We start from the raw sequence: 20530 nt of genomic DNA, 5'->3' as shown, positions 1-20530 counted from the left end.
GTTGGGAGGCTGGTGGTGCTGCTCATTATGGTGACTCAATGGCCAGGGGGGGACAGAGTGACTGAGAGGTGTGGGGTCCCCTGGGTCCCAGCTCTGCCTTCCTCAGCAACTTTACCACAGCTCACAGACTGACTGAACGCGCACAGGAACAACGCAGCCAGCCGCCTGGGGACCCAAGCCGCAGCAGCCGCGGAGCCCACATTCACTTTTAACAGTTTCCAACAGAATTAAACAGACCCCAAACTTTTCTCTTTACATAAGACAAGAACATTTGCATATTGTTATGCCATAAGAGACATAAGTGACAAAGCGTGGCAGAGAGGGGGTATTGTGTGCCAGACTTTAAAAAGCACTTAAGCAGATTTATAGAAGTAGGAACTTTCTGAAATTAAGTGGAGGAGAGTTTATGTTTATTTCTCAATCTCTGATCGTTTTTTTTTTTTTACTTTTAGGAGAAGTAGCTAAGGGAGTATTTAAAGAGTGAGACGGCTGGGGTGTTCGTTACAGATGGTGCTGTCCGGCTTTGATGAAGAAATCTCTCCATTTGAGACTTCTAATAACTCAATGTGTTTTCGAGGTGATTCTAAAAAAGCGCATTTCTCTTCGTAGGTTAGATGAAAAAGATCTATGGATTCGTGTGAGTTACATTAATGAAGGGCATTCGTAAAATGTTCATTTTCAGTCTAGGAAGTGCTAGGATTAAAAAAACGTTTGTGTCAAATCCGATCGTCCTTTAATGAATATGCTACTCAAATAAAATCATGTAGTGCTGTGCTGTAATTTCCTGGCTCAGCCAGAATAGAGAGGGGCAACTTATCATATCGGGACATGTTTTAACTCTCATCTCAATATAAATTCTTTTCTGCAGTAGATGCCACAGCAGTGAAATATTGGAGAGAAAAAAAATTGAAAATGAAATGTTGCTATTTCTCTGTTTCTCTCCTCAAATGTTTACTCCTGAAATTGCAATGTAATGAAATGTGACAGGTCAGCATTTGAGGAGAATGGTGGCTGTCAAAAAGCTAATGTTGCAAAAAGGCCTATGAAGCGATTTAGGACAGATCCCTTAATCAGTGTTCAGAATCAAAACGTCAATACTGTATGTTACTTTCTTACGTCGTACCTCAGTAATTCCTATTTGTCTTGATTAAACAATCTGCCTTATTAGCTAGTCATTACGAATCATGATGAAGTAAGCATAAATTATAATAATGCATTCAGTTACAGTAGCTTGTGTTCTACAGGTTGGTTTTAGGCCACAATTACCTGGTAGAATACAACAAATACATAATACTAAGCTTTGTAAGCTTTGTCCAGTTTTAGCTGTGGCCTCTGGTGTGCATTTCAGTAATTGCAATGAACCGGTACAGTAGCTAAAAGGCCTAACATGCTAAGAAATAGGGTACTGTGTTAAATAAAGCAGAATAGTTACCTTATTATTTTAAACGCCATAAACTTTACCTCATAAACCGTAGCCTCTATAAACCAGAGCCTAGCTTGTCGTAATGGAAATTTCCAGTGGAGCAAAAACCAGGTAGAGTGAGGATGCGTCTCAAATGGCACCCTTTCCACTTTTTAGTGCACTACTTTTGACCAGAGCCCTATTGGCCCTGGTCAAAATGGTCAAAAGTAGTGCGCCACTTAGGAAATACGGTGTCATTTGAGACATAGCCTGAGTGATTGCAGCCACTACAGCAAAGGCTCATGGGAGTTGACCCCTGACCTTTGTCATAATGAACCTGTACCCCACTTCTCATGCCGTTCTGGCCTGTTTCCTACAGCTGTTTTTCTCACCATGTGCTCAATACTCTTCTAATACTGTTTCTACTGCAGCTCATGATTCATTCAAGATGGGTTGTATTCACAGCCTTGTCACACGTGATACAAGTCAGTAGTCCACGTCCATCCCTGTCTGAGGATGTTGGGAGATGACGTTGAAACCGGCAACTACGGGCAACAGTGAGCGCTGTTAACTTCAAGTAGGTTTTGGTTTTGCTGGGGCGATGAGGGTGCAGATGGGAGAAGGGTGTAAGCATCTGCCTTTAGTGCCAAAGGTTGCGTGTTTGAATCCAGCGATAGTTGTTCAGGAGATTTTTGTTTTAAGCCTATCCCAAAATGTAACTCTTACCTTAATCATTCAGAGTTAATGACTAACCTTAAGATTTCAGAGTTAATGCCTAAACTTAACCCTAACCTTAAAAAGTTTGAGTTAATGCCTAAACGTAACCTTAAACACTTTTAAATTTGACTTTTGGAGCAACTTTGAAATTTGACGTTTGAGGATAATTGATGAATGGCTAATTCTGATGTGAGACTGTGAGAGCTTGTTGCAGCATTCAACCTTGGAAAGACAAGCTTGCTCTACTCTGGGACCAAAATAAGCAGAATTGAACAAAACAATGATTTAGCATTTCAAGTGTGCTACTATCTCGCTTATAATACGTCTGGGGATATTTTCTCCCCTTGAAGCTGGAGCTCCACAGGGTTTAACTCCCATCAATATAACAGCCCAAGTCTCTCTCTTGTTACCGGGAGGATTGACCTGATTTGTGAATCCCCCCTTTGGTAATCTCTGCTACGTTTATGATGTGCAACCCAAGCCCTACATTACCTTCACAGAGCAGGCCTCGCGCGGATCATCCTTCAATCTTTTCACATTTGATTTACTTAGCGACAGTTAGAGGTTTCATGTGTCTGTTTATTATTTGATTGACCTGCCTGGCACAATGTTTTGACATGGTTTTTTTACACACTGCCACATTACGGATTCAGCTCAGATCAGCTTGCATCATATGTGTTTCTGTTTGAGACCAATTCACCACCACATGAAATCTCTCTCTCTGTCGCTCTCGTTTATCTATGGTATCTCAGGCCTTGAATCTCTTTCCAGCAGGCAACATAACCCTGCTAGCTTATAGATTCCCATTCATTACATTTCATTTACAGCATGAACATGCCAAGGCATTTAGGTCTATGATGGCTTATAAAACCAGTGATTACTAAAAAAAAAGACCTTGTAAGCCAGAGGATCTATCCAAGCAAATCTGCATATTTTATCCCTTTAAATTAACTTTTGGAAAAAACAAAACTGTCTGTAGCCTAATTTCTGTAAGTATTTAACTTGACTTGTTATTGTTTTTCCTGACTGTTCCATCACTCAAACAACATATTGGGTAAGTGTTACACAACATGCTGAGTGGTGTATTTGGGCTATCTACAGAGCATTAGGAAACTATTCAGACCCTTTCACTTTTTCCACATTTTGTTACGTTACAGACTTATTATAAAATGTATTAAATTGTTTTTTCCCCTCATCAATCTACACAATACCCCATAATGACAAAGCAAAAACTGGTTTTTAGACATTTTGAGAAAAAAAAAAACGGTAATAACACATTTACATAAGTATTCAGACCCTTTACTCAGTACTTTGTTGAAGCACCTTTGGCAGCGATTACAGCCTTGAGTCTTCTTCGGTATGACTCTACAAGCTTGGCACACATGGATTTGGTTGTATCAGGATAAAGGTAAGACCCAGATGCAGATCGTGTCGAAGTAACAATGTTTACTACAGCAACAAGGGGCGTGCGTTCCACCCACACAAGCTGCTGGGTTCAGGTGGTGGGGTTGGTGGAGACCAGGCAGCACAGAGTTGTCTCAAGGTCCTGGTTGGCTCGCTCCGACTGGGGGTGGAACCCAGAGGACAGGCTGGCCGACAACCCAATGGGTGCAGAATGCCTTCCAGAACTGGGATGAGAACTGAGGACCCCAGTCGGAGACCATGTCCACGGGCAGTCCATGGATCCGGAAGACGTGCTGCACCATGACGAACGCGGAGACGTCAGGGACCATGGTGGGCCACCAAAAGCGTCATCGCACAAATGCCAAGGTCCGGCAGGAACCCGCGTCAGGCACGGACTCCCCCCCCCCCTCGGGTTTCGGCTGGGAACGCTGTGCCTCCCGGACCTGTTTCCCTATACCGCAACTGAGTGCCGTTGCCAGGCACGAGATGGGAAGGATGGTCTCAGGCTCTGGGGTAATAGCCATTGGGCTATAACGGCGAGACAGCGCATCCGGCTTGACATTCTTGGATTCCGGCCGATATTAGGGAGAAGTTGAACCATGTGAACAGCAGGGCCCATCTAGCTTGCCTGGAGTTGAGGCGTTTGGCAGTGCGGAGATACTCCAGATTTTTGTAGTCGGTCCATAGGATGAACGGATGATCCTCCCCTTCCAGCCTGTGCCTCCATTCCTCCAATGCCGTATTCACTGCGAGAAGCTCATGATTTCCCACATCGTAGTTTTTCTCTGTGGCGTTGAGGCGATGGGAGAAGAAGGCGCAGGGATGTAGCTTCAGGTCCAGGGCAGAACGCTAGGACAGGACCGCCCCCACTCCTACATCCGACGCATCGGCCTCCACCATGAACTGACGGGAAGGGTCAGAATGAACCAGGATGGGAGCAGTGGTGAAGCGGTGTTTGAGGTCCAGGGAACGCCCGGTCAGCAGCAGGGGACCACGTGAACGGAACCTTGGGAGAAGTGAGTGCTGACAGGGGGGAAGCCAGGGTGCTGTAACCCCAGATAAAGCGGCGATAGAAGTTGGCGAACCCAGGAAGCGTTGCAGCTGCACCCTGGAAGAAGGCTGGGGCCAATCCACCACCGCTCTCACCTTCCCGGGATCCATCTGGACACTCCCAGCGGAGATGATGTACCCCAGAAATGGGATGGTGGAGCGATGGAACTCGCACTTTTCTGCCTTGACAAACAGCTGGTTCTCCAGGAGGCATTGAAGAACCTGTCGGACGTGGAGCACATGTTCTTGGGGGGTGTGGGAGAAGACGAGAATGTCATCAATGTAGACGAAGACGAACTGGTTCAACATGTCACGGAGAACGTCATTTACCAGAGCCTGGAACACGGCAGGGTTGTTGGTGAGGCCAAATGGCATGACCAAATACTCGTATTGGCCTCTGGCCGTGTTGAAGGCGGTCTTCCACTCCACCCTGCCCGTATCCGCTCCAGGTGGTAGGCGTTCCGTATATCCAGCTTAGAAAACACGGTGACCCCCTGGAGCGGCTCGAAGGCCGAGGAGATGAGTGGTAGCGGGTAGTGTTTCTTCACCGTTATGTCATTGAGTCCCCGGTAGTCGATGCACGGGCACAGGGTCTTGTCCTTCGTCTCCACAAAGAAGAACCCTGCGCCGGTGGGAGAAGATGAAGGATGTATAAATCCTGCAGCTAGGAAGTCCCCAATGTAGGTGTCCATAGCCTTGGTCTCTGGTCCCGACAGCGAGTACAGTCATCCCCGGGGTGGAGTGGCGCTATGGAGAAGGTCAATCCCGCAGTCATATGGTCGCTGCGGTGGAAGCAAAGTGGCCCGGGCCTTGTGGAACACCTCCCGAAGGTCCTGGTACTCCGCGAGAATGGCGGAGAGGTTCGGGGCACCTTCCGAGTAAGCAGGAAGATGTCCCGGGGCAGGTTGTGCTGACTTCAAATCCTGGGCATGGCAGAATGGACTCCAGCCCATGATGGCACCAGTAGACCAGTTGATGAGGGGATTGTGTTGCTGGAGCCAGGAGAATCCCAATACCATGGGAATCTGAGGAGACTTGATGAGTAGGAATTGAATAGTCTCGCTGTGATTCCCTGACACCCGTAGGTTGATAGGAGTGGTAATATGAGTGACACAGGCCTGTAGAGCACCTGTCCAGCGCTCAAACATCCATGGAAGTGGAGAGGGGCTGAGTGGGGATGTTCAGCTAGGAAGCCAGGGTAGCGTCCAAAAAAACTCTCATCGGCACCAGAGTTAATGAGGACCTGGAGAGATTTAGACTGGCTTCCCCACAGCAGAATGACATGAACAGGGGTAGCAGGAAAGTTCTCCATATGACCCACCAGAGAACTCGCTCCTACCAGTGAGCCTGATCTCTTTAGAGGACAAGAGGACACAAAATGACCAAGAGTCCCGCAATACAGACAACTCTTCGTGTTGATCCTGTATTGCCATTCCGGTGGCGATAGCCCAGCTCAAGATAGTTGCATAGGCTCGGGAAGCGGTTACTCAGATCCGTAGGTAACTCCCGAGCAGCAGGCTTGTCCTTGACCTCCTCCTGGACGCTGTGCAGGAACATATTGAACAGTTCTTCCTGGTTCCAAGCACTCTCCTATGCCAACATGAGGAATTCCACTGCATAGTCAGCCACACTGCAGGAGTCCTGCCGAAGCTGGATTATCTCCCAGGCAGCTTCTCTCCCGGAGAATGGGGCGTAAAAAACCTATTCACCTCTCCCACAAACCCCTCCAGTCTAACACATATGGCCGGCTGCTGTTCCCATACAGCAGTAGCCCAGGTGAGAGCCCTCCTGGACATCAGCGTGATGAGATAGGCTATCTTGGAGCGAGCCGAGGGGAAGGGGGGAAGGAGGAGGGCTGAAGCTCGAAAATGAGGGCACACTGAGCTAGAAACCCCCGACAGGTGCTCGACTCTCAATTGAAGCGTTCCGGGGGGTTGGTAATCCAGAGACAGGGCAAAGGTACAGAACAGCAGGCAGGCTCAGGGTCAGGGGCAGGGGCAGGGGCAGGCAGAGTGGTCAGGCGGACAGGCTCAGGGTCAGGACAGGCAAGGATCAAAACCAGGAGGACGAGAAAAGAGAGACTGGGGAAAAGCTGATCCAAAAAACGCTGGTTGACTTGACAAACAAGACGAACTGGCAACAGACAAACAGAGAACACCGTTATAAATACACAGGGGATAATGGGGGAAATGGGCAACACCTGGAGGAGGGTGGAAACAATCACAAAGACAGGTGAAACAGATAAGGGTGTGACAGGTTGAGTTTCTACCATTCTTCTCTGCAGATCCTCTCAAGCTCTGTCAGGTTGGATGGGGAGCAAAGGTGCACAACTATTTTCAGGTCTCTACAGAGATGTTCGATCGGGTTCAAGTCTGAGCTCTGGCTGGGCCACTCAAGGACATTCTGAGACTTGTCCAGAAGCCACTGCTCTGTTGTCTTGGCTGTGTACTTAAGGTCTTTGTCCTGTTGGAAGGTGAACCATCGCCCCAGTCTGAGGTCCTGAGCACTCTGGAGCAGGTTTTCATCAAGGATCTCACTGTACTTCATCTCTGTTCATCTTTCCCTCAAATCCTGACTAGTCCCCCAGTCCCTCCAGACGTGACGCTTGGCATTCAGTCCAAAGAGTTCAATCTTGGTTTCATCAGACCAGAGAATCTTGTTTCTCATGGTCTGAGTCCTTTAGGTGCCTTTTGGCAAACTCCAAGCGGGCTGTCATGTGCCTTTTACAGAGGAGTGGCTTCCGTCTGGCCACTCTACCATAAAGACCTAATTGGTGGAGTGCTGCAGAGATGGTTGTCCTTCTGGAAGGTTCTCCCATCTCCATAGAGGAACTCTGGAGCTTTGTCAGAGTGACCATCGGGTTCTTGTTCACCTCCCTGACCAAGGCCCTTCTCCCCCGATTGCTCAGTTTGGCCGGGTGGCCAGCTCTAGGAAGAGTTGGTGATTCCAAACTTCTTCCGTTTATGAATGATGGAGGCCACTGTGTTCTTGGGGACCTTCAATAATGCAGACATTTTTTGGTACCCTTCCCCAGATCTGTGTCTCGACACAATCTTGTCTCCGAGCTGTGCAGACAATTCCTTCGACCTCATGGCTTGGTTTTTTGCTCTGATATGCACTGTCAACTGTGGGACCTTATATAGGCAGGTGCGTGCCAATTGAATTTACCACAGGTGGACTCCAATCAATTTATAGAAACATCTCAAGAATGGTCAATAGAAACAGGATGCACCTGAGCTGAATTTCAAGTCTCATAGCAAAGGGCCTGAATACTTATGTACATTTCTAAAAACTTGTTTTCGCTTTGTCATTATGGGGTATTGTGTGTCGATTGATTAAGGAAAAACATGTATTTCATCCATTTTAGAATAAGGCTGTAACGTAACAAAATGTGGAAAAGAGGAAGGGGTCTGAATACTTTCCGAATGCACTGTGTCTTGCCCTCTGTCAGCAGCTCGAATGTATGCTTTTAGGGTTGTTTCAAGGCTTCATGTGCAAACTGCAAAGGCCTCTACATTAAATCTGACAGGAATGAATGATGCCACTTGAACTAAAACAAATGTAGCTCCCCCTCTAGCTCACAGATGTTTAATTTCAGCAACAGCACGCAATGGATTGGAGTGCTTATACCCACCTGTTTACCATTCCTATTGGTAGGCATAGTACATCAACATTACACAACTAAAGTAACAGAAGTAACAAAATTAACTTAGGGATTGAAGTTGAATGGGCCTCTTCATTATTTCACCTTTACATACCTTCTATCTACGCCATAAACGCTTGGAGCTACACATCTCCACTGTCTGGAGATTTATGTCTGAGACTTAGTCATTTCACTTTGATATTTCTGTAACTGCTATGGGCCAATTTTCAAACACGAGCCAACTAGTTCCTCTGAGTCTGTCAGAAAAGCAACACATTATTACAATATCTAACCCACTGTGATAGCATAGGCTACTGGATTTATAGTCTTAATGCAAATTATTTCTTCAGAGTCTATTAGAATAGCAACCCATAATATTGACATATTATAATGCCTATAGCTTACTGTGGTAACAGTTTACTGTACATATAATACACATGCATTCACACAGGACTATTAATCATACATTCCCATACCAAGAGACAAAGAAGATCAAACTTTTGTATGAATCTATTAGTATGAAATCTCTTGGGTATTTGGGATTATCAGATTCTTTACTATACTATACCTCCTAATCCCGTCACCTAATCTGTCAATCATAATCCCATGTCTTGTATGTTTCCTCTTTCAGATCTGTTGTTTTCTTCCCCTCCATTATACAGTTGTAGGATCTTAATTTAATCACCCTGTTGCAGGAAACTTCCTGCACAGCAGGAAATGCTAACTTCAAGTCAAATCAAAGTTTATTTGTAACCTGCGCCGAATACAACAGTTGTAGACCTTAAGGTGAAATGATTACTTACAGGCTCTAACCAATAGTGCAAAAAAGGTGTTAGGTGAACAATAGGTAAGTAAAGAAATAAAACAACAGTAAAAAGACAGGCTATATACAGTAGCGAGGCTATAAAAGTAGCGAGGCTACATACAGACACAGGTTAGTCAGGCTGATTGAGGTAGTATGTACATGTATATATGGTTAAAGTGACTATGCATATATGATGAACAGAGAGTAGCAGTAGCGTAAGAGGGGTTGGCGGGTGGTGGGTGGTGGGTGGCGGGACACAATGCAGATAGCCCGGTTAGCCAATGTGCGGTTAGCCAATGTAGTGTATTCAAGGTTTAAAAATAATTCTAAAGTTTGTAATTTAAAAAATGTCCGTCTTGATTGTCCCTAACTAAAAATGTATCAACCCCTACAAAAATGTCCATTCATTATAATCCACACAATTATTCACATTTCCTGTTGCTGCAGGATACTTTTCCTGCTTTGAGAAACTGGTCAAATTAAGATCCGACACCTGTACAATATCATCATACATTATTTTACTTTCTTGTCATCACTAGACAGACAGATAGACATATATTTTATTCCTCAACAAAGTCCACTTCCTAAAATAAATCACAAAGGTGGTATATAAATCTACTATTCATTTTCCTAATCAAACTCATATTCATATCTATATAGTGTGTTATGTGTTATATATGCCTAAATTACCATAACTCATCAAAAGGTCTATTCCTCTGTAACCTGACTTTTGGGACTATCAAATAGCCCAGTCTGGGAATTGCACAGGGGGAATGGGCGGGGACCTGTTTGTGCCTTTGTGTCATCCTTGGTCCCCACTGTGATACGTAATGCAGAAGAAGTATGGCACACGCTGCAGCGTAACGGTATAGGCACACTTAACCGGTATTCCACTGGAATATCTGCTCATTAACGCAACGACCAACCGATGTCCCTCTCTCTCTATCTACTGACTGTTTTTAATTTCTGCAGAAACTTCTTCATATCGAGAGTTGTGCAGTTCTCTGTCGGAGAGCGCCGAGGAGAGGTTTTATATGCTTTGGAAGTGGATCTTATTTGCGTTTTCTTTCTTTCTTGGTTTCGTATTACAGAGCCTGGCGATTGAGGGAGTGAGCGGAGCAGAGAGCGAGTTCCGCTATGTAAACTGACAGCATCATATGTCTTGATTTCCAGATGCTTCGCAAGAAATCTGAAGGAAAAACGCAAACAAATACAAGTGACATTTGTTGGGATGTGGAATAATTTATAACTAACTGAATCGTCCAAAAACAAAGCCGAGATAACGGAAAGGAAAGGGATACGGAATCTGTCGTCAGTTTACGCGACTGCGGAGAGAACTGACAGAGAGAGTAGGCCTTTTGCATTATTATCGTCACAACTGCTGAACAGATAAGCTTACAGAAGAGAACGAATACTACGGTAAGTTTTTTTGCAATCATTACAACATTATTCAAATCATTTGAGCGTTATCCTGTAGGTTGGACACATCGTGAGACTGCCTAATGTTGAATATTTAAAGTAGCCAAATATAAGAGGGAAAAAATTAGAAAAACATCTGATCCGTTCGTTGGCTTAGTCAGCAGGGCTCCAACTGTTGCCACAAGTGGGCTACACTGTTTTTACCGGGTTTTATGTACACTGGACAATATTTTTTACCTAACGTAATTGTATTCTTGCTGCAACTTTATCTCTACTAGTCCACTGTAAACAGCGCACTGCGGTTGGGAAGCAGTTGGAAGCGAATCAAATGTTTTTTGTTGTTGTTGTTAGCCTACAAAACCACATTTAAATCATGATTCAGACCATGTTTATTCGATGCTGTTCCAAATCGTCTGGGTAGACGGCTTCCTTATTTTCTCAACTTACATGTTCTATGTATGTGTGCCACGTTTGTAGTGAGTGAAATAGAGCATGTATGCTTTCCACAATCGGGCACAGAGTAGTTTAACTGTTTTTGGATACATTTGGATACATTGGATTGCGAAACAGACACTGTAATTAGATCAAATTCGTGTCTGATATGTCTACGTTGTTATCACACTATAGACCTTTTGGAGAGGACTATTTTACCGTAATTAAACATTATTACAAGTATCCAGTTCACAGTGGCTTAACGCATTAATTCGGCCAGTTTTTTCTGTTGCTTTCTTTTTAACGGTAATGAAGTAAATGATAGCTTCAGCTGACTGATGATAGTAATTGGCTAGAACGTGTGAGCAGAACAGTTGAACTGCTTTGCTGACTGACTGACTGACTGACTGACTGACTGGCTGGCTGGCTGGCTGGCTGACTGACAGGCTGACTGGCTGGCTGACTGACTGGCTGACTGACTGACTGGCTGACTGGACAACAGGGTTTGCGCACGTTGGATTGTGTGGTGCTGATTTTGTTCCTAAGGACTGGTCCACGATCAGTTTTTAAAGTCTCTCTGTGTGTGTGTGTGAGTTTGTGTGTGTGTGTGTGTGTGTGTGTGTGTGTGTGTGTGTGTGTGTGTGTGTGTGTGTGTGTGTGTGTGTGTGTGTGTGTGTGTGTGTGTGTGTGTGTGGCGCGCGCGTGCGCACGCGCCACCGCCACGACGAATAATAATGCCACAGTAAAATTACAATGCCAGTGGTGTCGGTGGTGTGTTGACATTTCCAGGGTGTGTGCCCATGTGTGTCTAGGGATATTTACCACACTTCTCCAGGGCCTGTGCGTGTCCATTTGGCAGGCAGGGAAAATGGTGGTGGAAGCATGCAAACTCAGCGCCCTCCCTCCCCCCCAGATGTTAAAGCGTCTATTGAGAGTCCGATTTGGCTCCTGCCGGGTTGATCTCTTCATTGTTGCCACACAATGGGCCCCACATCCTGCTGCCTGCCCCTCCTCCTAGTCCCCAGAATCCCCACTGCTCTTCAGCCCACTCACAGGCAGCCTCATGGCTGGCCTATAAAGCACTTTTAATACTGTGATGCCGTCGTTCTTTAGGTTAAGTGGCGAAAGATGGATTTGTAACCACTTGGCTCTCTTTATCTCCGTTATCCTCTGCTAGCATGTGTGTGAAGCTGAAGCTAGCTGTCCTGGGAGCAGTGTGGCGGTTGCATCATGCCTGGGACATGGAGCACCAACACATGTCCTGTGTCTAAGCTGCTACAGTGCATTCAGTCATCCCCGTGCCTCTTGTGAAATGTAAACGCAGCAGATATTGAAGAGAGTGACCACACGTGGCAAACAGCCATCCAAACATGTGAATTACATGGTTACATCAATCTCTTTTCTCTCTGCTGGTGATGCCGTAACGCCTGCATATATATGCACAACTGATTTCAACCTGTTTTGTTCGCAAGCATTAATCTGTTTGAATGCATGCGGTTCACTGCACAGCTCAGTGAGCAACAGTTTGATTTTACCCTTGTGTTGCTGCAGCAATCTGGGGATGAGATTAAAAAAGAGCCCCTCTTTTCACGATTCATTGCTCTCCTTTGGAATTTGGATCCTTCTCCATCTTCAAATGTTAATTCCTCTCCGATCCTTCTCTCTCTCAGCCTCCATTTCTCCTCAATTTGGCCCTGTCTCTCTCCCCCACCCTCCTTTCATTCTCTCTCTATCCTCTCTCTATTCTCCCATCCTCTCATCCTTTCTCTATCCTCCCATCCTCTCTCTATTCTCCCATCCTCTCTCTATTCTCCCATCCTCTCTCTATTCTCCCATCCTCTCTCTATCCTCCCATCCTCTCTCTATTCTCCCATCCTCTCTCTATCCTCCCATCCTCTCTCTATCCTCCCATCCTCTCTCTATTCTCCCATCCTCTCTCTATCCTCCCATCCTCTCTCTATCCTCCCATCCTCTCTCTATCCTACCATCCTCTCTCTATCCTCCCATCCTCTCTCTATTCTCCCATCCTCTCTCTATCCTCCCATCCTCTCTCTATCCTCCCATCCTCTCTCTATCCTCCCATCCTCTCTCTATCCTCCCATCCTCTTTCCATCCTCCCATCCTCTCTCTATCCTCCCATCCTCTCTATATCCTCCCATCCTCTCTCTATCCTCCCATCCTCTCTCTATTCTCCCATCCTCTCTCTATTCTCCCATCCTCTCCCTATCCTCCCATCCTCTCTCTATCCTCCCATCCTCTCTCTATCCTCCCATCCTCTCTCTATCCTCCCATCCTCTCTCTATCCTCCCATCCTCTCTCTATCCTCCTATCCTCTCTCTATCCTGGTGTGTAATGAGTGTGATAGTCTTGTATCAGCACTATAGCAGGCCTGTCGGTCGGCAGCGGTGGAGAGTAAAGGAGTGCAGAGTCCGTGCCAGTGGCTGTGATGGTGTGATGCAGGCAGGCCAGCTGAGAGGGCTTCGGAACAGGAGCAGATGGGTCATCTGGCTTTGTGTATGTCTGTCTGTCTGTCTGTGTGTGCGTGTGCGCGCGCGTGTGTGTGTGTGTGTGTTAGGCCTGGAGGGAAACGGTGGGGGGTTGGGCTGGGGCTGGACACAGCATGATGTTTAGAGAAGCGGGGTGCAGGGGGGGGGTATAGTGTTTTAAGGGCATCATGGGGAGGGTGAGGAGATCAGGGATAGGGCTGGGTGTAGTTGGGGTTGATATAGGCCTGTGTTTTGATGGTGCTCCCAAAGCCCTCTGTGTGCTGGAGAGAGGCTGCTGTGTGTGCAGCTGTGGGCCAGAGAGAGAAACATTCATTGACGCAGGACTGTGAAGTGTAGCTGCCTGGGTTCTCTCTGCAGCACACACACACACGCACACACACACACACACACACACACACACACACACACACACACACACACACACACACACACACACACACACACACACACACACACACACCCCCACACACACACACACCCACACACTGTTACTTTTTAAAACACACCATTCTGTATGCAGTCGAAAAACACACACACACACACACACACACACAGTTTTGTATTGCTATCATTGTGGGGACCAAATAATTGATTCCCATCCAAAATCCTATTTTCCCTAACCCTAAATCTAACCCAACCTTAACCTAACCATAACTCTAACCTTAACCCCAAACCTCTAACCCTAACCCTAAAACTATACCTAACCAAAACTCCTAACCTGAATTTTCCTTGTTTGACTTCTCCTTGTGAGGACTTATGGTACCCACAAGGATGGTTAAACAAACTCACACACACACACACAAACACACAAACATAGGAGCGGTCCTGTGAATAGATCACACTGGTGATTTCTGTCCCCGGTTCTGGTTCTACAGTAACATTCTATCTCTACATAAGATGAGACACTTCGGCCTGTCTTCTGGGTCAAAATCCCCAGAGGACGGGCTCTGTAGTTTGTGATATTGAGCTTCAGAGAAACTTCTCCTTCTCTCTCTGCACGGTTCATAACAAGTCCAGTGTTCCGACTGAAGCGCTGCGTTATGTATGAGAGAGAGAGTGGACCTGGAGAGAGCAATGGCCTGCTTGTTTTTTTACCAGCTGACTAGTATTGACCACTGATCTGCTATTTCACTGTCCTCCCTCAAGGCTCCCATGCTGATTTTCCAAACTCGCTCTGTTGGTGGTGGGGGGGGGGGTGGCATCTACTTGCATATGTTTCTGTCATTTTATGTGCGTGTTGCCTGGCATAATGATATTTGTTCAACGTAGATTCTGTGTTATTCCATCTCATAACAGCTTCTTAGAACAGCCTGAAATGGGGCCATCTTTCTTTTACTTCCGTTTGTCTCATCTCAGCATTTGCTTGTGGGCTCCCCTGAAGCAGGTGGAAGCTGGATTGTATTAGAGACAGTTGGACAGTGATTTCCTTTGTGCCAAAGGCTTGCCAACCAGCTCGGGCTGTATAAGGCCTACGTACTGTATGAGTCCGTCCCAAATGACACCCGACTCCCTATGTAGTGTGCCACTTCTAACCAGGGGCCTGTGGGCCTTGGTCAAAAAGTAGTGCACTTGTATTAGTAGAATAGGGTGCCATTTGGGACGGCGCCCACAACATGTTATTTACGGAAATGTCGCTCAGAGAGGAGACTGATGTGTGTGAGTTGGTTGGAAGTTGGAACTCATCTTGTTTTCCCCTCTCCTTGAACAGATGTTTTCTGCAGCCGTTCTCTTTCTACTGTCCATTCTGTTTCCTTAGCATCAATGTCACTGTTATCCTTTGTGCTCTAGCTAATGAGCCAGGGCTGCTTGGGTCCATTGTGTCTGTAGTTGTGTGTATTATGCGGTGTGTGCGGGCGCGTGCGGTCTTGTGTGTAATAAACATGGTGGTCCATGGGGGTAGGAGCGTGTGTGTGTGTTGTGTGTAGTAACAGAATGAGAATAAAGCTTTTCCCGGTGTTACCTAGCCTTCCCTGACTGTGGGCCTGTGGGCACTGCATTGTGTTTGCAGACTGTGGTCCATCCATGCAGATGAACAGCAGGAGACAAGCCTATTTACACCAGTTGAGCATTGCAGTTTGTTTTTATTAGAGCCTTTTTTTGGCATTGTTCTGTTCCGATACAGCTCGCCTTGTCTTCCCGTGTGACTGCGCCACCGAACCGTTAGCGGCAGGAAGTGCCCGGAGCGCAGGCCTGTTACACACACGCACGCACACTAAAACACACACACACAGACACACACACAGACACACACACACACACACACACACACACACACACACACACACACACACACACACACACACACACACACACACACACACACACACACACACACACACATAAACTGTGGCTGGACAAAAATAACAATAAAAATGTGCCCTGCAGCTGGTATGGAGCAGGAGCTTAGCCAGGAAGGAGTGAGGCTGAGCTGAGTTGATGGCCTTTTTTCGACAGGAGAGAGCAGGAGCAGAAGAGGAGGAGGAGGCTGGGCAGAGGCACAGAGCCACGGCTTATCACTGGGTCTCGCCCTTTAGAGACCCAGCCAAGCTCCCGCCAAACCCCAGCTGAGCTCAGCCACCATGGTTGGACTGAGACAGCTTTTCTCCCAGGGTGTGGTGAGTTGGCAAGTGGGGTTAGCCTAGCCTAGCGCCTCCTGTTGGCAGCTCAATGCCAGTTCAGTCCAATGTCAATGCCTCCTTTCCCAGCTGCGTAAACTGCAGACAGAGCCAGAGCTAGGTCCAATAATGGGGCTGTTGTTAGGCGTGTTGGGGCAGCTTGTGGCTGTGGCGAGGGGGCCCCACAGGGGTATGGTGTGTGGTGTGTGCATGTGAGGGGTGTCTGTGTTTCCCCCCTTGTCCTCCCAGCCTGTAGTAGTCAGACCTCTGACCCTGAGCTTGCTGCACTTTGCAGATCCCCTGCTGATCTCTTCCAGCCCGCTGCACCCTCTCTGGCTCACTGAGATGGAGGGAGGGAGGGGGGGAGGTGGTGAAATATAGAAAAAGGAAAGAGAGGTAGAAATGGAGAGATGGGGTGATATGGTGAGGAGGGAAAGCAAGAGAGATAGGGATAGAGAGAGGAAGAGAAGTAGGGAGGGGGAAGATGGACTCAGAGACCCCGAAGAGGGTGAGGCGGCAACACAAGGAAGTAGGAAGAGAGAAAGGGACAGAGAAATTAAGAGGAGGAATTGGAGGATTTGAGGGAGATAGAGAGGAGAGGGTGACCCAAACCTGGAAAAGAGAGGAGAGGAGAGGGTGACCCAGACCTGGAGAAGAGAGGAGAGGGTGACCCAGACCTGGAGAAGAGAGGAGAGGGTGACCCAGACCTGGAAAAGAGAGGAGAGGGTGACCCAGACCTGGAGAAGAGAGGAGAGGGTGACCCAGACCTGGAGAAGAGAGGAGAGGGTGACCCAGACCTGGAAAAGAGAGGAGAGGGGTGACCCAGACCTGGAGAAGAGAGGAGAGGGTGACCCAGACCTGGAGAAGAGAGGAGAGGGTGACCCAGACCTGGAGAAGAGAGGAGAGGGTGACCCAGACCTGGAAAAGAGAGGAGAGGGTGACCCAGACCTGGAGAAGAGAGGAGAGGGTGACCCAGACCTGGAAAAGAGAGGAGAGGGTGACCCAGACCTGGAGAAGAGAGGAGAGGGTGACCCAGACCTGGAGAAGAGAGGAGAGGGTGACCCAGACCTGGAAAAAGGGAGAGGAGAGGGTGACCCAGACCTGGAGAAGAGAGGAGAGGGTGACCCAGACCTGGAAAAGAGAGGAGAGGGTGACCCAGACCTGGAAAAGAGAGGAGAGGGTGACCCAGACCTGGAAAAGAGAGGAGAGGGTGACCCAGACCTAGAGAAGAGAGTAGAGGGTGACCCAGACCTGGAGAAGAGAGGAGAGGGTGACCCAGACCTGAAAGAGAGGAGAGGGTGACCCAGACCTGGAGAAGAGAGGAGAGGGTGACCCAGACCTGGAAAAGAGAGGAGAGGGTGACCCAGACCTGGAGAAGAGAGGAGAGGGTGACCCAGACCTGGAGAAGAGAGGAGAGGGTGACCCAGACCTGGAAAAGAGAGGAGAGGGTGACCCAGACCTGGAGAAAGGAGAGGAGAGGGTGACCCAGACCTGGAAAGAGAGGAGAGGGTGACCCAGACCTGGAGAAGAGAGGAGAGGGTGACCCAGACCTGGAGAAGAGAGGAGAGGGTGACCCAGACCTGGAGAAGAGAGGAGAGGGTGACCCAGACCTGGAGAGGAGAGGGTGACCCAGACCTGGAGAAGAGAGGAGAGGGTGACCCAGACCTGGAGAAGAGAGGAGAGGGTGACCCAGACCTGGAAAAGAGAGGAGAGGGTGACCCAGACCTGGAGAAGAGAGGAGAGGGTGACCCAGACCTGGAGAAAGAGAGGAGAGGGTGACCCAGACCTGGAGAAGAGAGGAGAGGAGGTCAGACTGAAAGAAATGGAGTGAGGAAGGGCGGAGAAAAATCCCTGCATACCTTGTCGTAGGTTCGGAGAGAGTGAGATAAGGCTGGACCAGCAGTCAACAATTATACCATCAATCTCAGACCTAGCTCTCTCCCTCTGCTTTCCTCTCTTGTTTCTCCCTCTCTCCCACAATCCCCTAGCTGTGTGCCCTGTGTATTTGTATTAGACGGTCTCCACGTGCCGCTTTTCTTTTTTTCTCTTCCCCCCTCTCTCCCTCACCTCTCTCTTCCCCCTCTCTCCCTCACCTCTCTCTTCCCCCTCTCTCCCTCACCACTCTCCTCCCTCTCCCTCCTCTCTTCCCCCGCCTCTCTCCCTCACCTCTCTCTTCCCCCTCTCTCCCTCACCTCTCTCTTCCCCCTCTCTCCCTCACCTCTCTCTTCCCCCTCTCTCCCTCACCTCTCTCTTCCCCCTCTCTCCCTCTCCTCCCTCTCCCCCCTCTCTCCCTCACCACTCCTCCCTCTCCCCGCTCTTCCCCCGCCTCTCTCCCTCACCACTCTCCTCCCTCTCCCTCCTCTCTTCCCCCGCCTCTCTCCCTCACCACTCTCCTCCCTCTCCCTCCTCTCTTCCCCCGCCTCTCTCCCTCACCACTCTCCTCCCTCTCCCTCCTCTCTTCCCCCCGCCTCTCTCCCTCACCACTCTCCTCCCTCTCCCCCCTCTCCCTCACCTCTCTCCCTCACCACTCTCCTCCCTCTCCCCCCTCTCCCTCACCTCTCTCCCTCACCACTCCCCCCTCTCTTCTCCGGCCTCTCTCCCTCCCCTCTCTCCCCCTCCTTCACCTCTCTCTCTAACACACTGACTCGTGGCATATGGAACAGTTTATCAAGGAGCTGATTTTTTCGCCTATTAAGCAACGTTTATTTTTCCCGAAAAAGGGGAGAGAAAGGCAAACTATGTTTTATTCTGATATTTAACCAGTGTTGAGCCCAGCCCCATAGTGTCAGGAGACATAGCCCAGTAGTAGCTGGGAGGAGCGAGTTCTTTTGTGCGCGCCCTCTCCTGCTAAGCTCTTAAACTCGCTGCTTCTACGCATCAAAAAATCTATAAAGCGTCTCTTTAAAAGCGGCCTGAGAAATAATGGAACGAGAAGCGCTGGAGAGAGGCAGAGATGCAGATGGATACCTCCAATCGGTTACCTTTCCACCTCTGTTTGACTACCGCTTTTTATCTTTCTCTCTCTTTCCTCCTCCACCTCTCCTCCTTCCTCCTCTACCGCTCCTCCGTCCTTCTCTACTTCTCCCTCCCTCTCTATTTCCTCCTCTACCTCTCCCTCCCTCCTCGTCTCCCCCCCTCCTTTCCTCCCTCTGTCTCTCTCTGGCTGATAAGGGAGCCAACCTGTAAAGTAAATGAATTCCGTTTTTTTTTCCCCTCTTAAAATTCACAGTGTTCCGGCCTCCCCTGTGCTGAAGCCTATCGACTGATGTACCGTGAATTGTGTGCCAGGATTAAATTCCTTAAATTTGTCTTTCGCTCCCTGTGGGAGAGGGACCCCTTTTAAAATAAATGTTGCAGTGTGTGTGTGTGTGTGTGTGGCAGTCGCCCACACAGCGGGGCACCACGGGTGCGGTCTGTGTGTGTGTGTGTGCACTCGTTGTCTGTGTGTGTGAGATGCTGTGCGGACCTTTACTTTGTTCTGCTGTGTGTGTGTGTGTGCGTGCGTGTGTGTGTGTGTGTGTGTGTGTGTGTGTGTAGCTGGTTGACTGCTGCTCCTCCTGGGTTTAACACTACTATTGTCTGACACACAGAGTAGCAAGTCATCAGGCAGAGAGAGAGAGAGAGAGAGAGATGCGTACAGCCATGCCGTATGACCATGCTGCACATAGTGTCTGTTGCCCATCACTCTCTGGCTTGGTGCTCTGTCACTCTCTGGCTTGGTGCTCCGTCACTCTCTGGCTTGGTGCTCCGTCACTCTCTGGCTTGGTGCTCTGTCACTCTCTGGCTTGGTGCTCCGTCACTCTCTGGCTTGGTGCTCCGTCACTCTCTGGCTTGGTGCTCCGTCACTCTCTGGCTTGGTGCTCTGTCACTCTCTGGCTTGGTGCTCCGTCACTCTCTGGCTTGGTGCTCCGTCACTCTCTGGCTTGGTGCTCCGTCACTCTCTGGCTTGGTGCTCCGTCACTCTCTGGCTTGGTGCTCCGTCACTCTCTGGCTTGGTGCTCCGTCACTCTCTGGCTTGGTGCTCCATCACTCTCTGGCTTGGTGCTCCATCACTCTCTGGCTTGGTGCTCTGTCACTCTCTGGCTTGGTGCTCCGTCACTCTCTGGCTTGGTGCTCTGTCACTCTCTGGCTTGGTGCTCCGTCACTCTCTGGCTTGGTGCTCTGTCACTCTCTGGCTTGGTGCTCCGTCACTCTCTGGCTTGGTGCTCCATCAGCTGATGGGGAACCGCTGCGTGTCGTCAGAAACCAGTCCGCTAGTGTTTCCCCGGCAACCTCCTATGGTGTTGCGTACTGAGCGTGTGTGGTTCATCTCCGTTGAGATTTCTTTGTGTGTATGTGACACGCGAGAGCAGCCAATGTCTTAGACCATCAGACCAAGAGGAAATTCCCTTTTGGGCTGTGGGCAGACACTGATTTGGAAGTTCGCAGGCGGGGCTACCTCACCACGTGACCAGGACCGACTCATGTCCGCTACGTGTGTGCGTGCGCACGTGTGTGTGTGTGTGTGTGTGCGTATCGTGACTGCAGCGGGGAGTC

The 20530-nt window shown here is 48.6% G+C and overlaps 1 protein-coding gene across 1 annotated transcript in view; it reads left to right on the top strand.

Moving 5' to 3' along the window:
- The first annotated feature begins 9843 nt into the window (after positions 1-9843).
- Positions 9844-20530, top strand: part of LOC106585097 (semaphorin-4C) — a 50485-nt gene continuing 39798 nt past the window's right edge. Inside the window, exon 1 of the mRNA XM_014170926.2 lies at positions 9844-10440. The gene's annotated coding sequence lies outside the window, so the exon portion shown is untranslated. The remainder of the gene's footprint in view (positions 10441-20530) is intronic.

This window comes from Salmo salar, chromosome ssa24 (assembly GCF_905237065.1).
Source record: "Salmo salar chromosome ssa24, Ssal_v3.1, whole genome shotgun sequence".
Taxonomy (NCBI): domain Eukaryota; kingdom Metazoa; phylum Chordata; class Actinopteri; order Salmoniformes; family Salmonidae; genus Salmo; species Salmo salar.
The sequence above is the reverse complement of the archived record's forward strand: the minus strand, read 5'-3'. Positions and strand labels throughout refer to the sequence as shown.